Source organism: Corvus kubaryi, unplaced genomic scaffold, assembly GCF_017639235.1.
Source record: "Corvus kubaryi isolate FWS band 111438036 unplaced genomic scaffold, C.kubaryi_AGA036_p1.0 split1-131, whole genome shotgun sequence".
Taxonomy (NCBI): domain Eukaryota; kingdom Metazoa; phylum Chordata; class Aves; order Passeriformes; family Corvidae; genus Corvus; species Corvus kubaryi.
This window is the reverse complement of record NW_024582073.1, coordinates 24,675,155-24,695,714: the sequence shown is the minus strand read 5'-3', so window position 1 is coordinate 24,695,714 and position 20,560 is coordinate 24,675,155.

Below are 20,560 nucleotides of genomic sequence, written 5' to 3'. Positions count from 1 at the left end.
AAACCCAAAGAATTTGCAAGGGCAGGGAAGATGATAATAATAACTGCTTTGCACCAGTGGCATGTTGCTGGCTCCACATCAAGAGAAAAAAAAAATTAAATATCATTTATCTTTCTCTGGAGAGTTTACCAGCCAAGTTTTGAGGGAATTATCTTTTTTACATCTTCTGTTCGCTTGACTGTATAAATACAATACCTGCTTGAGAAAGGAACAACAGTGCTCCTTTCAGCCTTGCAGGATTTCAATTCACAGTAAGTTTATCTGACATCTCTCATGATTAGCTGTGAACTTATCTCAAGCAAGAGAGAGAGGTGGAGAGAGGGCAGGAGTGAAGCAGATAAGCACCAAACAAAAGATGTTTGTCTCTCTCTCTGGGTGGTGCCTTAAACTAGCCCAGTCTGTCAGGTACTGAAATACGAAGTAGCACGTGAATTTTGCAGCAGGGAGCAGGAGGGGAGCATGGGGTATAAACTCATTTTAGACACCAAATACATCTTACCGTTATTTAGGTTCCCTAACAAATTGTATGTCTAATTCCATGCACTCAGTGGGGAAAGTGAAGTTAGCAGGTAAGAGCTTGCTTTAAAGTGCACTAAAGATTCCCAGTGATTACAAGTAAGTCTGGGCCAGCTCACTCTGAGCTGAGTCCTGAAGCCTGACGACTTGAGAATGCAAGGTGGAGGTTTTCCTGTCAGGCCTGAAGGAATCTGTGATCAGCTTTAGAGCATGATCTGCTTTGCAGTGAATGTAATGAGAAAGATCTTGTCTACCTGAGTGGTTTGAGGAGAGAACTGGGAATTTTTGCCCAGTCTCCACCACTTACGAAGCAGTGGACATCAATTGAAGTGATGACACAAACACGCTTCTCATCACCACAAGGTGTTATGCCAAAAGTATGAACTTATTCAAAAGTGTTTAGACAGAACTCCAAAGGACAATTTCTTCAAGAGCTGGTAAACATACAGATGCAAAAAAGTCTTCAGGAGAGCAGGAGATCCCTGAGCTATGGCCAGCAGGAGCCTCAGGCGAGTGCCACAGGATGTGTCATGCTCATCTGCCTCAGGCTTTGTCCCTTGGTGTCTGCTTCTGACCACCTCTGAAGGTCATCAGGTGAGCTGCCCACTTCTTCTACGTCCATTCTTACAGAGTCCAAAGTAGAAGCAGAAAGCCTCTTACAAAATTGCCCACAATTTTTCAATAGAAAAGAAGAATAGCTTTGTTTTAATGAAATGGAACACAATGTTCACTCCTGGCTTGGTGCCTGAAAGATAGCTGTTTTCTGGATGCTCTGTGCTGTGGTTTCCCCTTCTGCTGTAGGCAAGAAGCTATTCCAGAATAACCCCGAAGCAGTAGTTGTTCCTGAAATAACTGTCCCTGAGTAACTCCATGTGTGGACATTTTTATTCCCAATTGCCAGGATCTTTTGTTGGTGGATTAGTCTAAAATGTCTTTCTTTTTACCAAATAAGTTTCTTCATCTATGGGTTATTCAATAACTATTGCTCTCTTGAATTTACCTCACCTTTAACATGGCAGACCTGTCAAGTAAAAAGGGGCCCAAGGACACAAGTTTATGTGGTAACTGCTGGCACATTCTGATTATTCATCGTTTCACAATATTAATAATGTTTTAGCACACAAATGGCTTTTGCTGGAGTCACTAAAAGTGCTTTGAGAAATCACAGGGGAGTAAGCAGTCTTATTTCCATTGCACAATCAGGAAAAACTGAGGGACAAACACAATAAGGCACGATATTCTAAAATGATTAGTAATCTGAGATGTTCCATTTTGGTCAAAACCTAAATTAAGAGCGAAAAGAGACTGAATTTAAGGTAATGGTGAGATCTAAACTTGGAAAACCACATCCTCTGAAAGGTCCGCTGTTCATACCCAAGACTGGAGGTAACAAAACTTTCACGTCAGTCCTGAAGGTCTTGGCTCTGGTCATGAAGATATTATTATCATCATTATTGATACATGCAAATATAGAGCTGGGAGTTCTCATTCTTTACACACTTTTCAAACATATGGCAGAGTGGTGCCAGACCCTAAAAGCTTCTTCTTCAGACAGCAACACATAATCAGTGGAGAGACACTGGGCAGAAACTGAGGCAAAAGAAAATCAGATTTTTCCATCTCTGAGATGCTCAGGGAAGCAGCAGTGTGCTATCTGCTCAGCTAATGTTGGGCTGGATTTTCTCATCTGCTTTAGACAAGGGGAAGGAGCTGGTGGAAAAAAGAGGGCAGACTTTGCAGTCATTTGGTGGGAACTCTTCATTTTCCCCATTTGGCAGGGAAACTGTCTGAAAAGGACTTCTTGGAAAGTCTGGCCTCATCTCCCCCACCTGTTTAGCAACTTCAGGGAAGGTTTGGGAAGCAACATCAAGCCATTTTCTTTCTCCCTCAGCCATTTCCCTTTCTCCCAGGCCACAGTCAGCATTGAAGATTGTCTCCTTCCCCCTCTCTTTCTTCTGTTGCAATGCCAGTGGTGTCTCCTAGCACTTTCCAAAGTGAAGTCAGATTTTGGCACCATCCCTTCAGCTGTGATGAAAGTTACAACAGGGAGGGTAAGTGGAATTTGATAACAAAAGGCCTCTTGAGGCCTTTTCATCTTTGAACCACTGGCAGTGCCGAGAAAGTCCTGTTTCTATCTCAGCATCAACATTCACAATTCCAAAAAATAATAAAATGGAAGATAAAATAAATAGGAATTTCTGCAGCAAATCTGTTAAATGATTTTTCTTTTACTAGATTCCAACAAATTGCTTGAAACACGTCTTAAACTGCCTTTATTTTCAGGAATGTAAATACTCTGAAGGACAGACTGTACAGCAGCTGGCATGTCAGGAGTACCAAAGACAAAGTCATAATCCTCCCCCACATTCATCCTGGCTAAATATTCTTATGTGGTCAGAGCGACCTACTGTGCAGTCCTGTCAAATTCTAAGTGGTTTGAGATAAGTGTCCCTTGATCATAATGGAAAGTTTGTGGAAATTTTCTGAGAAATAAGCATTTTGAAAAACCATCAACAGCTGGCAATGAAGAAAATACACTGTCCTCCCCTGCCCATGCTGAAATTCTATGCTCAAATGTAAATATAATTTGAGCATAAGGCAGTAAATTTTTTGAGCAGCAATCTAAATAGTGGCTAGAGAGGAGAAAAAAAATCAGACTGAACTCTACTGACCTCTGTGTGTGTGTATTTGACAATATAGCATCTCTAGCCAAGGTTTAAAAATGGTGCACTCTTGCATCAGAGGGTAGACTGGACCTTATTTCTAAACTGTGCTGCAGTTATTAGACATACTCATTTATCTTTTGTTTCTTCAGTTGGGTTTCACAGAAATAAAAGGGATGCCTTTGCCAAAGCACATTTTTCAGAGTGAATAATGATGAAAAAAATGTGGTGTTCTATTTGCCAAAGTGCAGAATTTTGCGCTAATGCGCAGAGGACTCCTGTGGTGGGAATGTCCAAATTGGGAGGACATCCTGGATCAGGGACAGTAGGTGATGAGGCTGCTTTAGAGGCACTCAAAAGGTTCAGCACTAGCCTGGAGAGAGGAGGCACTGGGCTGGCAGCAGCCTCATTTTACTCTTCAGATGAGGTCTTTTGCCTCTGCCCCACACTACACTGGTGGTAAGGCACAGCCCCCAGCATCACAGGCTGCAAGGACAGAGGTGCAGCTGTCTTTAAGGGGAAAGCCTTTCTCAGAAATGCAATTAGAAGTGTAGCTGTGCTGGATTGGGACATAAGAGTTTTTGCTTTGATGTATTTTGGTTTTAGTCAGTATCCTGTTTAGAATCATAGAATCACAGAACGGTTTGGGTTGGAAGGGACCCTAAAAATCACCTGGTTCAAATCCCCCTGCTGTGGGCAGGGACACCTTTCACCAGCCCAGGGTGCTCAGGGCCCTGTCCAACGTGGCCTTGAACACTTTCAGGGATGGGGCAGCCCCAGCTTCTCTGGGCAATTTGTTCTAGTGCTTCACCACCTCAGAATAAAGAATTTCTCCCTAACATCTAATATTAAGCAAATTCTTCAATGGTGCTGTTCTGACTACCTGGGAGAAGCCAGAAATTTCTCCACATTGAGTTTTCCATGCTGTTCCTGCAAACCTTCAGCTATTTCCAGAGGGAGTCAATGGGTCAGATAATTCCACAGCATGGACATTGCCATGGTGTCCTCTTGGTGATGCCTAAAGCATTTGCCATGAATTTCTAGCCAAATTTGTGAAAAATACTTTCTCAGCCTCTTCTGTAGACATGTCACCCATTGGCCTTTTGTGTGTGGGCGTTTCCAGGAAAACAGGGGCTTTGCAGGACCATGCCTTGGCCTCCTCTGTGGTGTATTTACCTCCTCCCATCTGAGAAACAGTGAAGAAAACATCACAAAGCTACTTCAGAATTTTTGTTCCCAGTTGTTTCACCACTGAAGGGTAAGTCATATCTCATCATTATTCCAGATACAACTAAATTCTGTCATCTGTTAACAGAATTATATTGAATGTGGACCACATTTGGTCTGGAATATATAAGGTTGCTCTACTGCTAAATATTGTGTTGATTGTTTTGGGTTTTTTTAATAATACAAGTAGGCAAGAGGGAGAAGAAATTCTGCACTGAGTGTTGATTTCCTTTTGGCAGTGATAATGATAATGGTCTCTCCATTTGTTAGCACTCTCCAGCAAAAGGACAGGTTCAGTGGCTGGTATGTTTTGCCTTGCAGTCTTCTTGGGCATCAAGTTTCTTTGCAGAAGTCTCTGAGTAATACACACACACACAATACAGTGACATCAGCCCAGGTTTGAGGGAGAGAAATGCTCTCAGGCCTTCCTTGTTTATAAGACAGGCGATAAGCCAGCTTTCACCCTGCTCTACATCAAATTCAAGGTTAGGTGACGTAATATAGGCCAGGATTCAGCTGTGTGAAATCTGAGAGAGGACAGAAAAGACTGTGCTGGCTTCCAAATGCCTTAATAAGGGCATCTTCTTATAAGAGAGGGTTAGTCTGAAGTAACTTCTCTTATGCTAACAGTTATGACTAGGCAACTGTAAGTGCTTAAATCAAGTGGGATTTTCTACCCAAGGCACTGCTAAAGTCCACAGTTTTCAACTGGCTAATCTAGTAGCCCAAGCCTGCTCAGGAACATAATTTGTTAGGGGAGGAAGATTTAAGGTGGAGAACTGTATATAAATGGCTTTAGTCAGAAAAAACAGCCCAAATAATACATGGCTATCTTAATGTGAAACTGTAAATTACAAAACCAAAAACTGTGCTTTAAAAAGGTAAAAAAATTAGAAGCTTTGATTCATCAAGGCCTGCAAGGTTTCATATTTTCTGCGGTTATCTGAGGAGCTTCAGAAGGAAGACTTCATGCATGCAGTGCACATGCACTCATACTCACAAGCACATGGAATATATCTCCAGTTACGGGTGTTTCAAACTGATGCTGTCTCACCAAACCCCACAGAGCCCTTCACAGAAAGGGGCTTGAAATGCTTCTCCTGCATTGCTCCTGCTGGTTTGCAACTGCACATCCAGGCATTATAATCCTAAATTCATAGAATTGTCAAGGTTATAAAAGACTGTTAAGATCACTGAGTCCAACCATTAACCCAGCACTGTCAAGTCCACCCCTAAATTATGTCCCCAGTGCCACATCTACACATTTTTTGAACACTTCCAGGAATGGTGTTTCCATCATTTCCCTGGGCAGCCTGCTCTAATGCCTGACCATCCTTTTAGTGAATAAATTTTTCCTGATATTCAATCTAAACCTGGCACTGGCAGTGCCAGTCTGATGAGACTTGAAAGGCCAGGCTTAGTCTTGTTTAGGGTTGGCCAAATTTAGTACTTTTACAAAAAATTGTGCTTTCGCACTGCAGCTTTGCTCTGTGGCTGCCAACAGAAGGTAGAATAAATGAAATAAAGGAGTACAGGAAAAGAATCCAGGGAAAGATGCTGATTGGTAGAGCTGGTGCTTGCCCTTCATTTTCCCCATGGGACAGATGTAGGTGTATTGGCAAACGTTATTTCAATTAACACAAAATACTCCCAGCCTGCATCTGATCTGTTACACCACAGCCTGCCCACAAAAGGAGCATTGATTTAGGGGGCTTGTTTCACAATCCTGTTGCAGGACAATATTAGCGGGTTTGAGGAGAGATTTGCCCTGACACCTTTTGTCCGTAGCTTGCAGACACCATTGTCCGTGGTGCATAATCTGATTTAGCTTAATCCAGCCCTAATGGGAACTCCCACCTAGGAGCTGGGGGAACAGGAGATATTGCAAGATTTCCAACAGGTCATGGTGGTCTTTTTTGTTTTCATTGTTTGCTACTTAAAAATGAGAAAGAAACCCAACCTGATCTCCCCTTGGAGTGGATGGAGAGAAGAAGGCATCTTCAGAAGGTGATGAACTGATCTTCCATTTAAAACAGGTCTGAGAATTTAACCTGGTGACTCCTTGTGTTTTTGTGTGTGCATGTTTGTGTGCTATTCTTTTGGACCACAGAAATGAACACTATGAAAATCTGCACTAAAGGATCTTTGCAAAGACCATTCAACCTCCATGGAAAATCCATTCGTCAGGACACTGAGGTTTATGCCAGACTTGAAACATTGAAATTGTTCCTAAAAATCCAGCACATACTGCAATACTTTGCTGAGTTGTGACCTTCCAGAGCACAGAGATGAAGGATTTCTTTGCAGTCCTAATTGTTTGTTTTAATCCTATTCAAACTCTCTCCTTGTTTTGTCCTTGATAGAAAAGAGCAATCCCTAAAGCTCCCTTTCATCTCCTTGCTCTGTAAATAATTTTGTCCTAAGACATGCCTCCTTTTAAAATAAATTTTAAAAAATATTATATTTAGTACTGTTTACTACATCATGCTGATTCTGAGAAAAATATTGATAAAGAAATTTGTGCAAATCAAAACCTTGGATAACACTGGAAATCCTTAACCCAAGACTGCTAACTGTTGTAGTGCTAAATAAAGAAGTGAACACATGTTACATTAAAATTAATTTCAGAAGCAAAAGTGAGCCTTCTCTCTGTGGAGAGAAACTATTTTTTTTAAGATATTTTGTTTATATGCCCAAATGCTAATAATTTGTTCTCTGTTTTTATTCCACTCCTCCCCCTGCCCCTGTTACTGTGTCAGGTTTCCTTATCAGTGATAGTGTCCCTGTGCCTCTCAGTGACAGTCACACACCCCTGAAGATGGTCCCAGATGAGGCTGAGGCAGAAGATTGAAAAAGGAATTGAGTAAAATACCACTTTTTCTTCTGAAAGTGCACTCCCTGAGAGAGAGCAAGAGAGGAAGCTTTTTCCTTGTGAGCATCTCAGGTTTGTAGCTGTCCCCTATGTAGGTCTCCCTGTATGGTCAAAGAAGGAAAGAAAGTGCTTCTGCAAAAGCTTTAGGGGATAATCCAGCCTGTAACCTGGATTAGATGTACTGCAGAGGAATCTGATTTTTACACTTGCTCCTGTTTTGCAGATGCTGGCAGTCAAACAGTGCCGAGCATAAGCACCTAAAAATACTTACCTCTAAGTACTTTAGCCTGCAGCAAAGGTGTGTGGGAGAGGACTGCCCTGCTACAGAAGGCCAGGATGTTGTCAGCCTGCAAGAGGATGATCACCTTTCTACTCATTCGTGCCCCCAGCATTCTCTCTCCCCCTGTGCTTCCCGTGGCTCACCTGGAAATGTGCCACTCCTGCAGCGAGGAACCTATGAACAGGGATGGGTAACAGGGAGGAAGAGAGGTCACCAACTCCATCCCTAAGGTTGATGTCTCTCCCATTTATCATTTGGAAATGGGGAGGACATGAGCCCTGTGATCCCTGTGAAATGCATGCAGAAGGGGACATGGAGACGCTGTGACCCTGAGAGCTGCCTGCTCTCAATGAGTTTAGTGATCTCCCCAGCCTATACCTCCACCAGCTCAGTTTGAGCCAAAGCAGAAGAGGAGGAAGGTATTCGGCATCCTCACTTCTCTCCAGGAGCCCCTCTGCTTGGCTTCGTGTCCTTTTGCTCAACACCTAGCAGAAAGTGATAACAACAACAAAAGAAACTTTCAGCAGCTCCAATTAAAAGAAAAAGGAGTCCAGTGTTTCCTCTCTCAGAAGCACAGAGAGCTAGAATGTCAGCCAGCTATCAGCAATACTTGGAAAACTGTGTTCTGTGCCAGCAAAGCTGATGAGGGCTTTTTATTTTAATGGTTGTACTCTGAAAGATCTGCTTGTTAGGTAAATTGTACACCATGGGAATGAGGTGTAGGGTAGTTTTGGCCCTGGCACTCTGGTTTTGGTTTTGTTTTTTGGGGTTTTTTTTCACATATCTCCAAGGGGGGAACGAGGCAGTCAGTGCTCTGAAGAGTTATGTTTGCTGTTCCCATCACACCCGTGTTACACACATCTGTGTTTCACCATGTGATTAAATCAAGTGTTTTGTGCCAGCACAATAGCTGCAGCAGAAAGAGGTGCAGAGATTAACACACCACATACTCAGAGACAGTTTACAGCAAAGATGCAACCAGCAAAAGGCAGCATTGTGTCCTGGGCCCCCATGGAGCAGTAGTTTGGTTGGGTAAAGTGTCCTAGACTTTTAGAGGAGACTATAGCATTCTTTGGCATGAATAGCTATACTAGAAAATTCAGTCTCCTGCTGTAAACCTGCTCCCTGCAGAAGAGCTGGGAGCTGTACAGTGCATCTGGTTGCAGGGCTGCAGGCTCCAAATTTTGATAGTTACTGAAAAAGGGTTTTTTTCCCCCCAACCTGAAACATGAAAAACAAAAAAGTAAAATGCTGCATTATCCACTTGGGCAGTGCTGAATCCTGTTCTTTTGACTTCCTGTCAGATAACACTGGCTGCCCCCCCGCCCAGGTAACTTGGGCAATTTGAACACCTTGAAGAACGTCCTAGGAGTAAGATGTTCCTACATTAAAGGAATTTTTTTTCCAGCAGTACTTTCTTCCCTTAGAACAATGTACACCCAACTTGCTGACTGTACAAGCCCAGACCTTGGTGCCATAATTTTCTGTTGTACCCGTTTGCTACATCCTGAGTCACAGAGTTGGCAGAAACAGGGACAAACCATCATAAACTCTCAAACTCATAGGAAATCCTGCATTAAGAGTGAGGGGTGGTCCTGCAGGGAAATGTTTGCCATCTGCACTATCCCTTCCTCACAGACAATGGGGCAATGTGGGCTGCTGCCAGTGCTTGGTACAGTGCAGACCCATAAATGCATCTCTCCAGGAAAGCATCTCCATCCATATCTGTTCCTGAAGTCTCAGAGCCAGGAGCATCGATGGTCCCAAAGCACATGACACATTATTTTATGAGGAATTGCTGCTCTCCCATACAGTCAAACCTTTGTCCATTAGACTGACACTCTTGGCAATGAACTTGCACAGTTCAAAGATTAGAAAAGTGCCTATTTCTCGTGAGGTGCTTGTGCTAACAGGACTTTGTGAGACAAAGCCACTGTTGACACATAATTTGAAAATTTATTTTGACTTACCCAGAAAGAACCCCTTTTTTTTTGACCCAAATTGACTTTCTTCAGAAGCTGCTTCTTCAGAAATTTTTCAGAAATCCTTTCTTTTTTCCCTTGGGTGTTTTAATGAAATGCAGTGCCATTTTCATTAGTATTTTCCACAGAAAAGTTTAAGCTTTTCTCAATAAAGGGCAAGTTTTTCTGCTGTTGAAAGCTAGGAATTTTTTATCTTTTTTCTTTTCTTTTCTTTTCTTTTTAAGTTAGAAATACTGATGTGCTGCCCTGCAGGAATTGCCATTTAAGTGTCTTATATTTGCCTCAATTGACCACACTTGTTCAGATCCTCTTTTCTGTGATACACCACAGCCTTCTCTCATGATGTGAAAAACCAGTCATGTTCTGAGAGATAATACTTGGCCGAGCCCATAAAAGAAAATGAGAATATAAAGGCATCTGAAACTTCCACCATTTGTTGTGGAAAGCAAGATGAATCTGAGCATTTTATTTTCAAAGTAAGTATTTGAATTATGAAGGAATACGTGGCATTTTCCTCAAAAAGCAGAACTTTAACAAATAAATTAATTCTGAAAAAGAAAAAAAATGACCTCTCACCCCAAAATTCCCTACAGCTAATTTTTCACTGGAAAACATCTTTTGTGGAAAGTTTTGATGCTCTCCATACTTGTGTACTTAAACTTACATGTGTGCTAATGTGGCTTTGCTGATCAGAACCTCAAAATTTTGCATGTTGCAGAATTTATACATTTGTTCCCAGCCAAACCATACCATATAAAAGCTGGCTTATTACTAGTAATATCAAAAAAACTTGCTAACATGACATCCTGGATACTGCACGCATACTGATGCTCTTTATAGAATAAATGCTCTGTGCTCTGATGTGGCAAATGAGGTCATTTGAGTGCACTGACTCTGATCTTCCTCTCCCTGTTCTGCTTGAAAGAGATTTGAATGTGAAAAGGTTTTGGCACTCGAGGCTCCATGGTTTGGAACGGCTTGCAAAATTGGAGACTTAAAGGTCACTTTTCTCTGAAGAAGTGAGAGACCCAACCCCAATACCAGCCATCAAAGAAATGCTACAGTAAAAAGTTGTTTTCAAAATCACGTTAGGAGGCCAGGGATGGAGCTGTTCCCCATAAATGTGTGAGGCCTGTGCACTGAGTATATATTGTTTTATCCTGTGGCATGACCCCGTCTGTCAGATAAGGAGAAGCAGTAAAACAGGGAGGATGTGGTTGCTGTCTTGGAAGTCGGAAAACAAATTCAAGCTTAGGAGGGTTGTTTTCTCTCCCCTCAAATTAAAACCAGTGCTCCTGTTAGCTTCCTAAACGCCATCCAAATTTAGCTGATGCTCTGACAGGGAAAAAACAGGATTTCATAAGCTTTTTCACATTTTACAGTGGTAACAACTGGCTGGGAGATGTGGGCGAAGGCATAGGAGGGTACGGTACACTCATACCACCTTTCCCCCTGCCCATGATGAACCAAGGGATGTGTTTGACCCAGGAAAAACTATAAGGCACTGGGAGCCACAGACACCTTGAAACAAGGGCCATGGTGAAATTCTGCTGGGCAGGAATTTGCCTGAGCCAGCCAAAAGCCGTGCTGGTGGTTGTGGTGTGATGATACCTCTGTATTGCTCAGGGAGACAAAGTCCTTAATTCTGGGCTGGAGGGAGATACCTGATAAGGGCTGAAATCCACAGCAGATGCTTTTGAGGGGGAGCCTGAATATATCCTTTTTCACCCCAGAAGAAGCAGGAGGATATGTTCCCCACCAGATGACCTCACCCCTCACTTTACATATAACAGGCTGGTTATATGTAAAACTTCCCACAGTTTTGGATTCAGATTCAAACGTCTGTTCTGGCAGATGTAGAGCAGGATTTGTGTTGTGCTTTCCCACTTGTCTGTGATCAAGTGAGTTTGGGGCATTCTTGTCTCTCTTCTCTAGCTGTGTTCCATCTGGTCTAGCAGGACACATTCAGAACATTATTCCCAGCTTAGAATTCCTTGTTCCTCAATCAGTCTGGGCTTAGCTCTCCAACAGTCCAGCACCAGCACCATGGCCATGTCTAATGTGTGCTAGAAGTGTCTTTGGAGACTCAGCTCCTACATATCCTCCTTCATCTACCACAACTCAGCTCTGTGGCTCGACTCCATGTCCCCAACTCTATGACTTGCTGAGGCCAACCCTTTAAGAGAAACATGTAGAGCCTGAATAGAGAGGCCTGATCAATATATTAGATGACAAAAGTTTTAAAAAATACCAATCTATTTGACACTTATTGTAAATGCTGCAGTTTTCCTATTCAAGCAATCATGCTGCATTTTACTTGTACTTTTTGAGCCTGCAGTAGTGACTCAGTCAAGTTTTTGGAAATACTGAATTGCTTGACAGGCTTTCAGCCACAGCTAGGGAGACATACTGTAGATGACTGTCTTCTCTTTGAGAAGGAATCACCACAATAGTGAGGAAAATGTTTCTGAAGCCCCCAAACTGCCTTTTCCATCACTCGCCAGCCTGCACCCCAGCTGGGTGGGCTGACAACAAATCACTGCACTCAAGATGACAGCATATTGAGATGGTTTTAAATTTCCTGCTCTCTAAACCATGCTTCAAACTGAATCAAAACACTTTCATTAGAGGGATGAAAATAAATCCCACCAAAGCTGGATTTTATCATGCGGGTCTATCAGAGACGAGCAGACTGGGTTGTGTGGAGTTCAAGGATGTGGCCATCAGTCCCTAGAGCCAAATGGGAAGCTGTGGAGAATCTCTGCTGCATGCCCACATATTAGACTCAGCAAGCACTGCCACCACCAAGGAGGACTAAACCTGGCATGCTGTCACTCGTCTGTTCGGTTTTTGGGAAGCTTTGATTTCCATCAATGCAATTGGGGCTGGCAGCATCATAAAACCGTCTTTGAATTATGCTGAATTTCCAGAACTAAAGCAACATTTTGATGGCATTTCTACTTGTGATCACCATCCAAACACAAGTGTAAGCCTTGCAGCACGTTTGAGAAGGCGGGTGGGCTCTTGCAGGCAGGTCCTCACATCGGGGCCAGCACAAGCCCCAGCTCAGGAGCTGCTCCGAACCTTTTCCTTGCCCCCACTGGGAACACCATCCCGGTTAGCTGGTGCTGCCAGCTGGGACAATCTGCCTCAGCAGGATGCATTGCCTAGAGCATTTCTTTTGCTTTCATTTAGCATTCTGCCACCATTCCTGGGAAGACTCGGACTGCATTTCTTGGCTCATAATAATTCTTTCATGCCTTCCCCAGCCTCCATTCCTACAGCCAGGAGAACAGCCCCAGTTTGCTGGAACTCACTCCCTCAGATCAGTGTGGGCATGCACTGCAGCATGAAGGCAGCACGTTGGGAGAAACAACCAACTGTTGTTTCAAAAAATTAATTTTGTGTTTGTAGCCCTAGGCTAAGCTGAGGCCTGATCTGACCAACATCCTAGGGGGAGAGGTTCCTGTCTGGAGACAGTGTTTTCTGTGAGGAAGTTGAAGATGTCTTTATCAGAGCACAGCTCTCTTCACTATCCAAGCATTGTCTGTTTGCAAAAACAATTTCAAGATACAGCGTGATGTACATAAGTCACTGACTGTACTCTTAGCTACAACAGCAAAAATGCACAAGCATTTAGGCACAAATGTACACAAATGCATATTATTATGATTTGCAGCTGCCATAGCAGTTCCTGTCACTGAAAGAGCTAAACTTAATTACCAATCTGGAACGAATCTTGATCTTAAAATAAAAAAAGAGCAAGCTGCCTAAGTGTATGCACATTCTTCCACTCTAAAGAGCTTCCCAAGAATAGAGGGCCAAATCCTCAGCTGGTGTAGGCTAGTATCAAATTTTGATAGCTATACTCAGAGAAGCTAGCTTTTCTGATGGGTGCTAGTTGCAGATCTGATTCTGTATATTTTCTAATCTTTCCATCAGGAGACCGTTCAAATCCTGTAGGAATATCATGGGGGTGTGGTTTATTAGTGACCATCTGCATCCTCCAGCACTATTTGCCTTGGCATCTAGATGGAGCTGAGGAGGTCTGGGTTTTATTCCCACCTGAACCTCTAATTCAGTGTGACCTCGAGCATGTCCTTCATCACCTTTGTCATCATTGGTCACCGCATTCAGACCAGAGAAATCAAACTTCAGCTCACCAGATGGAGCAGAAAATGCCCTCAATCAAGACGATTCATTGCACAAACACAAGACTGTGTCTAATCTGCCTCTGAGTGCAGACTTCTGGCTGATGCCTCCAAGTGTTTCCCCTGTATGTTCCCTCTCACTGGCACCCCCATTTGTCATTGTGGCGATTTCTTGGCTGCACAAGGAATTGTCTCTTCCAGGCTGCAGAGATGGTTCTGTGGGTCTCCTGGTGGTGTTCTGTATGCCACCAGCCATACCCCAGAGGCACTTTGCAGCCCCCTTTTACAGACTGTGAGCTCTTGGCCAGGGCTGTCCTCCCCTGTTTGTATAAGACTTCATGCACTGAGGCTCTGCCTCAGCTGGGGCCTCAAAAACACAGCTATAAAACCAGCTATAAATAACAGCACAGGACAGGGTGTTAAACTCACTGATGGCATCTGAGTCATCACTTCGGCCTCTTGATGGCATGACCTTGGAGGTAGGCTGTTAAGTCTGTAAAAAACGTTTAGAAAAATAATAAAAAAAGGTCTCTCAAGTCCAGTGTCTTGCTCCAGTGATAGCAAAAAGGGTAACAGGAGACTGTTGTTCTAACTCTGTGCTGCCTTTTCAGATCTTGTTTTTGTTTTCCTGCAAGGAGCAGGACTTTATTGGCTTGTTTCTGGGTGCACACATGAAGCCTTTCATCAGTGCATGTTTCAGTAATGAGCCCCTGGATATCAGTAACATTGACACATTCATACAATATCCCGCTCCGTGATTTGCAGCGCTCCTACAGCTCCACACTATTAATGAATGAGTGACTCTTTTCATTACCTTGCCATAGATCAAGTGTTGGCCTCTGATTTTGACAGATGATTCAAATACATCTGGTTTTCCTAACTTGAGACTGCTCAGCTCCTCCAGCTAGTGCTAAATGATGTTGTTTGCTAGAGAAGAATAAACTATTTTGGAGGGACATACAAAAGGCACTTTGACTGCAGCTCAGGCTGGGAGAGAACATGGCTGTGCCTGAAAAGTGGGTCTCAATGGGGAAAAAAATCTACTTGAATGAATTTTTTTCCGGGACTGTTGAGATTTTGTTGGGGAGCAGGCAACCTTTGCATGAAGAAAGTCAACAATGGTCCCATTTATAATGTGTGAGGACCATGAAAGTTTCCTTTTCTGTGCACAGTGAAAGATCCCTCTATCTATAGGGATTCCCCTTGACATTATGTGACAAATGCACCCCAATGCAATGCCAGCAGCTGCATTTTTCTTTGGTTTCTGACATACCACATCCTAAATTTAATTGCTCTAATTTGTTAACATTATTTTATACTTGACAAGTATCCTTTCTAAGGTTCTCACTGAGCCATGGCAGCTCACTCGCCACCTTAATGCCTTTGCAAAACTAAGAGACCCCTGTTAAGTCTGCTCTGGTGCAGCAGACTTCTGTACCTACTTGGACTAGTGTATGTATTTGCTTAAAATAGGAATAGGATAAAACTCAGGAACAAACTTGAAGAGGAAAAAACACCTTTTCTTCCTCTAGAGGAGCCCAAGCCATAGAGCACATAGGTGGGGTGCTGCACTGTGTCTGACTCACTACTGCAATGCAGTTTAAATACTTTGCCCACACTGGAGCAGTAGTATTCAAAAGAGTTGAAGTAGACCCTTGTTCCCCTACATGGCCTGGGGGAGGCAGACAGTGCCCCCAGAGATGGAACAAGGAACATTTGCACTCTCTAAGTCAAAGGACTGTGGGTGTCTCAACTCCTGAAAAAGAGCTCAGGTGATGGACAAAGGATGGGCAGCAAGGGGGAAGGGTGGCCATCCAAAGGACATGCTCCCAGCTGTGCTTTGGGAGCCTGCTTTTAATGGGCATGAGGAGGATGAAGTTCTGCACACCAGGAGGCACAGCTCCATCTCCCTGGGGAGCCTCAAGCCAAGAGCCTTTTGCTGAGCTAGTGTGGTACCCAGGGCCACAGTAGGAGCGTATTGAAGTTACCAAAAAGTGGCAATTCTTAAAGCTGCACTTGAAACGTACATTATCTTCTGCTTCAACCTCTCCTTCCTCCAGCAGCAGCCCCAGCACACTGTCACAGCCCCTCTGGGCCCTGCCGAGGCTCTACCAGTGACACTCCTATCTGGAAACCTCCAGTTGTTTTGTTGCTTCAAGGACTGGGTACTGTGTCATGGACAAGTACAACCAAAGAAACTTTCAGCTCTTCATTTGCTGCTGGAATAGGGTGCCCACTATGAGGATGGTGTGCAACTCTCCGAGAGACCAAGCTAAAATTGACCTGGCATCTTTGTGCAGGCCTCAGCCCCTGCAGTGTCCAAAGCAGTGGCCCTTTGCAGCATCCCCTCTGCAGGATGAGGGCTGAGCTGTGGTGTTGCTCATTACCAGCTCCCTACTGGAGAAGGGAGAGTCACAGAGACATCAGGCTTTGCATTTGCTCTCAGCGTGAAGGCACCCTGATAGTCATGGCTTTTCTAGGAGGGCTTTAGGCTGAGGAAGCAGCAGCTCAGATAAATGTATCTCATGGTGAAGGGTATCCTGCTTAGCCAAAAATAAAATCTACAGGAATTCAAATGACCAGGAAAAGCTGGGCTTTGCAACACTAGAAACTTTATATGATGATATATATATATCCAGCTCTTACCATTGGCCTGAGAGATAATGCTTCAGCCTGGGAGCCTGGGAAGGCTCTTTCCCAGTGCTGAAAAAGCTATAAGGGCTCTTGAACTACTAAAAGATTTTTAGGGAAGCCTCCAAAGTATTTGGATTTGAAGGGATGCAAAGGGAAATCTTAGGTACTTATGTAGCTACATGCCTGAGTATCTCTAAAAATCCACAATTTATTCTGCAGTTAGTAGGGAGCAGGCCAGGTCTCCATGTTGTCACCTGGATATTGGCCCCTGGCTGCACCTCAAATTCTGTGTCCAGTTTTGTGCCCTGCATGACAAGAAGGACATGGAGGTTTTGGAGAGCATGTCCAGAGTATGGAATGGAGCTGGAGCACCACTTTTTTGAGGAATGACTGAGGGATCTTGGGGTGTTCAGCCTGGAGAAAAGGAGGCTCATGGGGACCTTCTTACTGCCTACAACTCCCTGACAGGAGGTTCTAGTGAGGTGAGGGTTGGCCTCTTCCCCCAAGTGGCAAGCAATAAGAAAAGAGGAAATGGCCTCAAATTGCACCAGGAGAGGTTTAGATTGGATATTAGGAAAAGTTTCTGCACTGAAAGGGTGAAACAGGCTCTCCAGGGAAGTGGTGGAATTGCCATCTGTGAGAGTGTTCAAAAAATGTGTGTGGATGGGGCACTTGGGGGACATGATTCAGTGGTCAACACGCTGGTGCTCAGTTAATGTTTGGACTTGATGATGGTTTTCCAACCTTAATGATTCCATGTTTCTGTGATTCTTGGTCTTTACTACCTATGGCACAGGTTCCAATCCTGGTGAGAAAAGTATCTGTGCCCAACTCAGGGCATTGGCTTGAATTGTAGCTGAAAGCAAGAAAAAACCCACATGATAAGGATTTAGGTGTATCCCTAGAGAAGAACAGTGTTTTCAAGACCAAAATGGCATAAAATCCAACAAGCAATAATAATACTCGCCCTTCAGAGCCCAAACCCGCTCGCTAGAAGTGTCCACTAGAGGGTTTCTTGTACTTCCCACCAAAATGCCAGCACTGCCGGCTCTTGGAGGCAGATGGGGGGATTCCAGAGGCAGGATGGCAAGGATGGATGCAGGGACAGCCTGCGCAGCAAAGGGACACCACAGTCTGTGCCCACACTGGCACCCTGAGGCAGGACTGGTGCATGCAGGTGCACATCCATGCATGCTTCCCTGCAAGTTCTGGCACTAGCAGGAGAAAGTGCAACCCCATCTCTGGGGTATCAGCTCTAGAAATCCTTTATTAAAACACACCCATGGCTTTTCCAGAGAAAGTGCACGTACCCAACTATCAGATTCATTTACCACCTCGTTTAATGGTCAGTTCTCACACTGAGTCTATGCAAACTCACCACCCCCTTCCTGGCACTGCTTTTGCCCCTTTGTTGTGGCACAGCGATGAGCCAAGCCTTCTGCTGCCCTTCTCTGGTTCTCCCTAAAACCTGGTCACACTCATACCAGGAAGGAGGATGAAACTCATCTCCAGATTTGCCATGCGACTCTGATATAAGAGGAAGAGGCAGAGAGAAGGGACAGCAAAATTCTAATTTTTGAGCTTAGAACAGTATTTATAAGATGTCATTTGCCAGATTAATTTCCTACTGCTGCTGTACTCACAAGAACCAGTCAGGTATGTTTCAATTCCTTCCCCATGGTCATGAAGACTTGGCAGGTAGATGAATTGATATGAGAAACACTTCTTCACAAAAACATCAGTGGATATTTTCTCAAGTGTTGCAGGTACAGGGTGGCAGGGTGCAGTACTGAAAGCTTTATTAGCTCCTGTGTACAAACCCATAGACTCTCTCCATCTGTCAGGAGTGTGAGCATTTTAAACTCCAAGCACTTGCAAAGCATGTCAGCATCACTTTCCCTTTTAACCATCAACAGAACAGAGCTGGAAAGAGGCAAAAATGTTTTCCTTCAGGCCATCCAAAGGAATGAGGACAAAGGTGAAGGAGGCACTCGCAAATGCAAAACAAAAATCCTTTAATTAAATGACATCGTTTGAGTGTGTTTTTTCAAAATTATAAAATTATAATATAAAACAAATAAAAAATATAAAATACAAAATATAATACAAAACAGAAAACCTCAAAAGATGGCAGAGGAATCTGAAAAAAAAAAATCAGCATTTCCTTAAAAAGTTAAGTAAATATTTTGATTTTTAAAAAAATTAACAACAAAAGTGAATGCCCGTTTTGTCCCAATACAGCTCACGACAAAGCAGTTTTGGTGGCAAATTGGCATGGATCTGATGGCTAGCTGGGGGTCTTTGGCTGGTTGCTGTGCCTGTGCTGCTGAGCCCTGCTAACCCCCACTGGCGTGTGGCATGGAGAGGTGTGATCCCACTGCAGGTCCTGCGTGTACGCCAGGAGAGCTTTGCCTGTATGACTCTGCATTATCATCAGGCTTGTTTGGGAAAAGTCTTGCCAACACTGACGGCGAGGGTCAGATTTTCAAAGCACGTAGTGCTCATAATTGGAGCCAGATTTCTGGAGGAGATCTGCTCCCATTTAAACACCTAAAGAAAGTGGCTGGATTGTCTCCCCCAGCTGTTCCCGCGGCGGGAAATAAGAGCTGCCACAGGCTGACTCCAGCCCTAGATAAATAATAATGAATGAAAGTCATTATTGGGGATGAATTTGCAAATATTTAAAGTTTCAAAGCATGAATTTTGTTAATTAAATAATGCTAATAATGCAACATTGGTCTGACCTAAAGGTTAATGTAAAATCGCTGTCTTTGGTGAGAATCTCTCTCTTCACAAATTCCCTGAAGTAAATGAAACTTTTTCAGGTTTTATCTGGTTTTGAAAGCTGAACTGATTGAACTGAAACTTTTCTATGGAGTTCATTCATCCCTTCTGTATGCTTTCAGGCAAGCCTGTAGCCATCAAGAAATAATACAGCCTGCACAGATTATGGATTAAAAAATTTACCTTTCTTAATAACTTTGTTCAATCCTCTTTTTTTTTTCTTACTTGTTTTACATGGGACAGTATTGTTAAAGACAGCTATGATTATTTATAGGCAATCCAAGTAAAGATTTTAGAAAACCTGGTTACTTGTGGAAAAAAAATAAATAAATGGAGCAGTCTCTCATTATATAATGTAATTGAGTTTAAATAGTTTAAATACTACCAAAATTCTGTGGCTCTGTGGCTCTTGTTTAATTTATCTGGTTTTCACTGTATTCTCTTTTTCCCTCTCCAGACCTTTCCATATGCAGTGAGAAACACACATCACAGTGACATGTGTGCTAAGGAAACTTTAGCTATAATATTAGAAAACTTCATTTAATTTGATTGTGGATGTCATTGGGTTCAGAAATATTTATACGATTTTTTAGACGTTTCTAAGTCTACGACTGCAGTTTCCCTCAATTAAAATGTTGAAAAAGCCTTTAAAAGGCAGGAGTAGTGCTGTGCCTTTAGAGAGAGCTTTGGGAGCAAAAATCCCTGTTCTATCATGATCCCTGTTCTAACTTCTTGGGTAGTTTCTGTGCGACAGGATTTTTAAAATGGAGACAAAGTGTCTATCCCTTCATAATCTTTTCAAAACCTGACCTAAGAGTTTGTGCCTCAATTTCTCACCTCTAATTCCATATCAGAGAACTGATGTGATGGGAAATGATTAGACAGTATAGTACTGGGAGAGGTGTGTTTGCCCCTCCCCACAGGGCACAAGATAAGTCCCAGCACACACACCAGAGACTTGAGTTAGTGGGATAGCACCTACTCTGAGATGTTCCTGCTCTGCCCAAGAAGGTCAGTGATTTCTAAACATGAACGTGAGCTCCCCGCTCACCTCTCCAGGCTCTGAGATGTTTGCTGTGGGATGTGTATCATGGTGAGATTGGGTTTTAAGTGACCTCTCCTGTGGCCATCGAGAATGAAGACGTTGCATAATGAAACACAAAAATCAAGTCTCAAATGCACAAGACTAGCGAGAAAAGGAGCAGGTACTTAAACCTCTGCTTAAAGTTTTTGGCTCCATCTCTACTCTCTCTGCACTATTTGGAAAGGTTGGAGAGTTTTGAACCCCCCTGATTTTTGCCTTAGGAGGTTGCTGAGTGCTGGGCTAACACACATGCACAGCTTTTGATAGCCAAGCTGATGCCTCTGGGCAGAGCTTCCCTGCTTTCAGCAAAGTATGAACACTTCACTTCACTTCACTTCACTTCACTTCACTTCACTTCACTTCACTT